We start from the raw sequence: 7,943 nt of genomic DNA, 5'->3' as shown, positions 1-7,943 counted from the left end.
AACTAAGAAACTGACTAAAAATATATAGTATAAGAAATGATAAAGGAATACAAAGATACACTAGAAAACATCTATTTAACACAAAAGAGGCAATAATGGAGGAAGATAAATAAAGAGGACATAAGTCATATAGAAAACAAAATGACGACCAGGTGCCTAGGTGGCTCAGTCAGTTAAGCGTCTGCCTTTGGCTCAGGTCATGATCCCAGGGTCCTGGGATCGAGCCCCGCATTGGACTCCCTGCTCTGCGGGGAACCTGCTTCTCCCTCTCCCACTCCCCGTGCTTGTGCTTGTGCTCTCTCTAACAAATAAATAAAATATTAAAAAAACCTAAAATGATGGATATAAATGATACTTTATTAGCAATTACGTTAAATAAAAGTGGATTAAACACTCCAATTATAAGGCAAAAATTGGCAAAATGGGTTAAGAACACATCCAACTAGATGCTGTTTACAAGAAACATACTTTAGATTCAACAGCACAAAAAAGTTGAAAGTAAAAGGATGGAAAAAGATAGTGACCCAACATCAGTCCCTTTGGGATATTATTATTTTAATCATTGAAATGAAATTTAATGGAAAAATCTCTAACAAAAATGTAGACAGAGTGATATAGTGAACCTCTATGTCTTTGATGACTTCCTTGCTTTCTGGTATGACAGGAGTTCTTAGATTTATTTTGTACATTTTCTGCACCATGCCTGGAATCAACCATTTCTCCAAGAAGCCCTGGTTCCTTTTATTTGTTGGTTGGTAAATTTGCAAATTAGCACTCACGGTCTATCAGGCTTTCATATATTATTTGGCAAAAGTATACTAGAAGGAACAAAGTTTACAAGTCAGGGTACTTTACTGCATGTTCTTAAAATTTCCTTGTGTTCTGCACAGGGAGTCCCTCTGTGCTATTCAGGAGAGGTGAAATTTTGAGGTCATAGGTTAACAAACACCCAAAGGCTGATTTATTCATCAAAATATAACCCTGTCCAGTTAGTGTTCTTTCTCTTGGTTAGGCACAAAATCTGGGTGGTTCTATGAGATTTGAATCTGTTCTCTGGAATGTCTATCATGAATCAGTTCATATGCAAAATTAGTTTTGATTTTCAAAACTTTGTCTGTTTCAAGAACCACATTTGAGTGAGGGAAAAACTGCCTCTCAGCTGGTTTTGATCCAGAGCCCAGGTTGAGAATTTTATGTGTCTTCTAGTCATATCCATGATTATTATTCCAGGCACCATCTTTATGCTGACAACTTCCAGGCTTCTGTCTTTCATACAGTCTCTTGCCTAACATTGGAACCTACTAGATATCTCCACTTGGGTGTCCTATAAGCATCTCAAGTGCAACATGTCCAAAATTGAACTCATCAGTTTCCCTTACCATACTTGTTCCTTTTCTTCCTGTATTTCAGTGAATGAGAGCTCACATATGCCAGGCACTGTTTTAAATCATGGTGATTCAGTAATTCATAGGACAGACAAGGTGCCTGCTCTTTTGGAATTTGGGGAGACGGTTAATAAATAGAAACATTATAAATAAGGAAACTATTAGAGTTATTATGTGGAGAACTAAAGGTGGTGCAATACATGGTTACCAGATTGGAATAATCAGGCATTTCTAAGGAGATGACATTTAAACTGATATCTGAAGGATAGTAAGTAGCCACTAAAGCACAATTGTTGTGAAAGTGTCCTTCCAGATGGAAGAAATAGCAAGTGCAAAGCCCTTGAGGTAGAAAAGAATTTGGTCTCTTCCAGACACAGGAATATGTCTTTGTGGGAAAAGTGTAGTGAGCTGGGGCGGGGGGGGCGTGTGGTCAGTGGGGTTGGAGAGACAGATAGGGACCAGATCATGCAGACCCTTGTAGGCTCTGGTAAGGATTTTGTATTTTATTCTAAATGCAGTGGTAAATCAACAGAGCATATTAGGCAAGGGAGAGTGATGCAACTGGTTTATCACTTAAAAAAAAATCACTCTGGCTGCTGTGTGACCAGAGGTGAATGAATTTACCATGAAACTAATGGGTCCCTTCTAAGGGCCTATGGGAAGCCCTAATAATGTGTGTCCATGGCCGTATGTTTTTATAATAGATGCAGAAGTAAGGTATTTTAACAACAACTGGTTATAACTGCCATCTCTTTCCACTGAGCCTTCCCTTCCATCATATTTCCCCTGCTGGTGGTTGGCCTTGGACTGGTGATGGGAATTTCTGGGATCTGGCTACTGAGCAGTTGATGGAAATGCATTGTGTATAGTTAGGTTATTGATAATGCAGTCTGCCCAAAGTGTGAGAGCATGGGTTATGCTGCAGTGACAAATGTGCCCCTGGTGCCTGGTACAGAGAGTTTGTCCTTAATGGAGAAGAAACAAAATTTGAAATGTACAGAACCAGAAGCTAGTCTATAAAAGGTTCTTCCAATTACCAGACTTGTAGCATTTTATGTATAGGGTTGGTTCTTATCAATACCTAATCAAGACATAACTTCTGGCCTGATAAGAATAAAATCAGTAATGCAGCATAAATGATTATAAATATACCATAAACATTTTTCTTTCTTTTTGATGGAAGCCTAATTAAAGAGAATTTATCAGAATTTCTGTGTTTGTAAGCCCAAACCTATAGCAGTACTATAAGCAAAGAGTATGTGTATGAAGTCTCATGTTTTATACAACCCAACATATTGGACTGTGTTCTTATATATGATCCATGCTTTCCAGACAAACTCTGGCAGTTTTGCATGGAACAGCATGTGAAATTGCCACTAATACAATGAAATGGCTTTAAGAAACAAATGCTTCAGTGGCAAAATGCCTACACATAGTGTCCAGTATGTCAGTGTATGGAGCATAAGAGTAGTGTGATATATAATGGGCAATATGTATCTGATATGTACCCCATTTTTATTCAGAAATGTTGACTGACCCAAATTCAAATATGACATGAAGAAAAGTATTACAGTGGAAACCAAAACCAAAAACTGAATGAAGGAAGACTGGCAGAAGCTTCAACATTTTAAAAGCTCTTATATCACAATACAAACTAAACATTCTAAAAATAAAAAAATTGGGGGTGCCTGGGTGGCTCAGTCATTAAGCGTCTGCCTTCAGCTCAGGTCATGATCCCAGGATCCTGGGATCGAGCCCCGCATCGGGCTCCCTGCTCAGCAGGAAGCCTGCTTCTCCCTCTCCCACTCCCTCTGCTTGTGTTCCTGCTCTCTCTATCTCTCGCTCTGCCAAATAAATAAATAAAATCTTTAAAAAAAATAAAAATAAAAATAAAAAAATTGTAGAATTAAGGGAAAGAGCCACTATAGTCAAGAAAATATTAATAATGAAGATGATAACAGAGGAAAAGAAAGAAGATTGTAAGCATCAGACACACCTCAAGAGGAACTGAAAAAGTGGAAGATGACGTAAAACACAACTCACAATTTGTAGGGTCAACAGAGCATATATGAAGGTTAGGTTTCATTGACTTCAGTGAGAACTGTGAACTTTCCTTGTGCTCTTTATGATGAAGAATAATTCCCTTCAACATTGTTTAATGAAAGACATATTTTCCCCAAGTCATTATCCCAATAGTATTTACACAGAATCACACACATTATAAAATGGATCTTATAAATGCTTTAAATTAAGCTGTTATGAGATCCTCATTAGCCTATCCCAAGACTAAGGATTATTGTTTTGCTTATGAACTCTTTTCAACAAAACAGACTGGACGACTGTATTAATTCATGAAGACTCCACAGAGCACCAGCAGGCTATGGTTTACTTGGAATACCTGAAAGCCAAGTGAAAATGCACTAAACCAATGTCTTGAAAAAGAGATAAGTGAAGACATTCGGTGTAGTTGCTGCTATTAAATTTTTAAGTGAAAGAGGTGTTCTCTTCAGAGGTTACAAAGAAAAGTGGCATTCTTCAAAAACCAAATTTCAGAGGAATCTTTAAACATAATGATAAATTGGATCAATCATTGCATAAATACTTGGAAAAATATAAAAATTAAAATGTGACTGGGGCGCCCAAATGGCTCAGTCGGTTAAGTGTCCAACTCTTGGTTTCAGCTCAGGTCATGATCTCAGGGTCATGAGATCAAGCCCCACATTGGCTCCATCTTCAGCCCAGAGTCCACTTGGGATTCTCTCACCCTCTCCCTCTGTCCCTCCCCACCTCTCTGTCTCTCTCTAAAGTAAATAAATAAATCTTTAAAAAAATTAAAATATGACTTATTTATTTAAACTAGTTTACAAGACTTAGTGGAATCAATGAGGAAATGAAGTGGGAAATTAAGTTAGTAAACCAGACACCAAATACTACCCCATTATTGTAGATTCTACACTGGATATGACAAACACCAATCATTTGGTCATTACTGGGCATGACTGTTGTGGATATTCCTTGATAATACACCAAAATTTGACAAGTGGAAGTTTCTTAGAAGTTAGTTCCAACGTGGAATCTGAAACAATATCAGTGAATTTTTTGTGTTTTTGTACATGAAAAATCCATTACTATATCCTCACTTTGAATTGATTTTTTAAGCCATGCATGATTTTGTAACATCATGCATTGATCATATGAAAAATATTGCTTCGCTGAGTTATGCAGATCTTCCAAATATTGACATATTTCATGATACAATATAAAAACATCACATTTGTTACTATAACCATTGATCTCATCAGGAAAGTATGTTTTGGAAAGCTGTCAAGCTCATGGTGACAGATGCAAGTTTTCTAAAACTAATTTTTACTTGAAAACTTGAATTTTATAATTGGCAGGCAAAAAATGCTGTCAGTTGTTTTCCTTGAAGTGACAGCCTCACTTTGTTAATTTTAGAGAAAATGGCTGCCAAGAACCCAAGTCTGAATAACCAAAATTTCTCTGTCAGTAATTCTTCCAAGTAAAAATGGTGTTTCATGAGAAAAAAAGTTGTTTTAAAATTGCACAAGTGTTTGTCTTTGAGGCAATTATTATCCTTTAGGATGCAGCAGAAATGCTTTATACATACTTCCCATTTTGTTATACAAAATATTGACCCTGTGTACTGAAGGGTCAATATTTATAACATTACTCAAGGGTCAATATTTATAACATTAATAATTTTTACTGCTCCATCAAAGACATTCTTAAGTGCAACTGGCTTTTGCTTTTTTAATAACACTGCATATGGTGGTGGTGAAGACAGTGACCACTAGTACCATTTGGAGCTACTCCCCAGTTTCTTAGGGCTGCTATAACAAATTCCTATAGATTTGGTGATTTAAAACAACACACGTTATTCTCTTGCAATTCCGGGGGTCATAAGTCTGAACAATCAGTTTCACTGGGGCTGAAATGAAGGTGTTGATAGTGTTGTATTCCCTCCAGCAGCTCTAGGGGACAATTCGTTAGCTTGCTATTCATTTTCAGCATCATGAACTTCATTCCTTCATTCCTTGGCTCATGGACCCTTCCTCCATTTTCAAAACCAGCAGCCAAGCATCTTATTTTAGTCAATATGTTGCCTTCTGTTCAAATCTCCCTGTCTCTGTTGTGACTGTTGGAGGAGGTCATGGAGAAGACCTGACCACTGGTTGATCTCTGAGCCAACCCGGGGCAAGCAGAGACTCTTCGCCCCCTCCTCTGTCCTTGGAATGTACACTCTACCCACTGTTCCCACAGTGGGAGCTGTTTTCAAGGACACAATCTTGAGAGAGCAAGGAGTTGTTGAGACCATCTGGACTGAATAGGTGACAGAATCCTATTAAGGCCTCTAAACTTTTATGATTCTGGTGGGCAGATCTACTCATCTTGCAGCCACCCAAGACAAACCTTGCAAGTTCCTTGCCTATTAAACCTGCCACCTACCAACCTGGAGTGGCTGGCCACTTTGGTCTCTCCTTGCCCTCCTTGTATAAAGGTCAGTTTGCAAACCAGAGTGACCATCCTAAAGAAACTCGATGGCCCCCCCCTCCCCCAAATTGGTCTGGATGTCAAGACCGGTGGAGCTACACATACACAAAGGATATGAAAAGCTTCATTATTTACACAATTGGGGCTTTCCTGGGGAAAGCAGGGCAAACCTCAAGCAGGTCTGAAAATGACTTGAGAGAGCAAAGAAAGGAGACTAGCTCAAGTCTTAAAAAAAAAAAAATGAATTTCTTATTGTGGTTAGGCAATGGGGGCCGGGGTGAGAGTTCCTGCACATAGGCAGGGCCTTATGTGGTTTGAATCTCCAACCAGTGGCAAAGGAGGGAGCGCCCAGCCTTTCTTATCAACTGGCTTAAATGTAGGGCAGAAGAGGGAAGAAAAGGGGTCAAGCTTAAAAGGTGTTAGCAGTTGAACATCAGAAAATGGGGTCAGACTCCTCATGAGATAGCTTCCTTCTTACAAAGACACTTGTGATTACATTTAGGGCCCATGCAGATGATCCAGAGTAATCTCTCCATCTCAAGATCTTTAACTTCATCAAGTCAGCAAAGTCCTTCAAGCCATATAAGATAACATTCACAGGTTCCAAGGGATTAGGACCTGGGTATCTTTGGGGGCCATTATTCAGCCTACCACAACCCACCACTGATTTTGCACTGTTAGTGCAAATAGGAACATAGTGCAAAAGGCAAATAACTTCTTGATATTATGAGAACAGTTGCCATGGACCCCTTAAAAGGGTCTCAGGGTCCCCCACAGGTCCATGGGTCACACTTTGAGAACTGTAGCTCTGGGGTATGTAGGTAGAAGTGGACTTAACTGAGTTCGTGGGGATGTACATCTTCAATTTAACTTGATATTGTCAAATTGTTCTCCTTAAAGGTTGTAGCAATTTGCATCCCACCACCAAGGTGGCAGGGTTCCTGTTTCCCCACATCCTCACCAAACCTGGCATTATCAGATTTAAATTTTTTGCCAACATGACAGATGTGACACAATCTTATTCTTTTTTTTAGATTTATTTATTTATTTAAGAAATCTTTGCACCCAATGTGGGGCTTGAACTCATGTCTCTGAGATCAAGAGTTGAATGGTTTTCCAACTGAGCCAGCCAGACACCCCAACACAAATCTTATTCTTGTTTTACTTTGTATTTCTCTAATTTTTTTTAAATTTTATTATGTTATGTTAGTCACCATACAATACATCATTGGTTTTTGATGTGGTGATCCACGATCCATTGTTTTCGTATAACACCCAGTGCTCCATGCGGTATGTGCCCTCCTTAATACCCATCACCAGGCTAACCCATCCCCCCTCCCCTCTAAAACCCTGTTTGTTTCTCAGAGTCCATAGTCTCTCATGGTTCATCTCTCCCTCCAATTCCCACCCCCCCGCCATTTTTCCCTTCCTTCTCCTAATGTCCTCCATGCTATTCCTTATGTTCCACAAATAAGTGAAACCATATGATAATTGACTTTCTCTGCTTGATTTAATTCACGTAGCATAATCTCCTCCAGTCCCATCCATGTTGATGTAAAAGTTGGATATTCATCCTTTCTAATGGCTGAATAATATTCCATTGTATATATGGACCACATCTTCTTTATCCATTCATCTGTTGAAGGGCATCTCGGCTCTTTCCACAGTTTGGCTATTGCGGACATTGCTGCTATGAACATTGGGGTGCATATGGCCCTTCTTTTCACTACATCTGTGTCTTTGGGGTAAATACCCAGTAGTACAATTGCTGGGTCATAGGGTAGCTCTATTTTTAAATTTTTGAGGAACCTCCACACTGTTTTCCAAAGTGGCTGTACCAACTTGCATTCCCACCAACAGTGTAAGAGGATTCCCCTTTCTCCACAACCTCTGCAACATTTGTTGTTTCTTTCCCTGTCCATTTTTGCCATTCTAACTGGTGTAAAGTGGTATCTCAATGTGGTTTTGATTTGGATTTCCCTGATGGCTAATGATGATGAACATTTTTTCATGTGTCTGTTAGCCATTTGTATGTCTTCTTCAGAG

This window comes from Mirounga angustirostris, unplaced genomic scaffold (assembly GCF_029215605.1).
Source record: "Mirounga angustirostris isolate CCGP_5_RB_7025 unplaced genomic scaffold, mMirAng1.0.hap1 SCAF_11, whole genome shotgun sequence".
Classification (NCBI taxonomy): Eukaryota; Metazoa; Chordata; class Mammalia; order Carnivora; family Phocidae; genus Mirounga; species Mirounga angustirostris.
The sequence above is the reverse complement of the archived record's forward strand: the minus strand, read 5'-3'. Positions refer to the sequence as shown.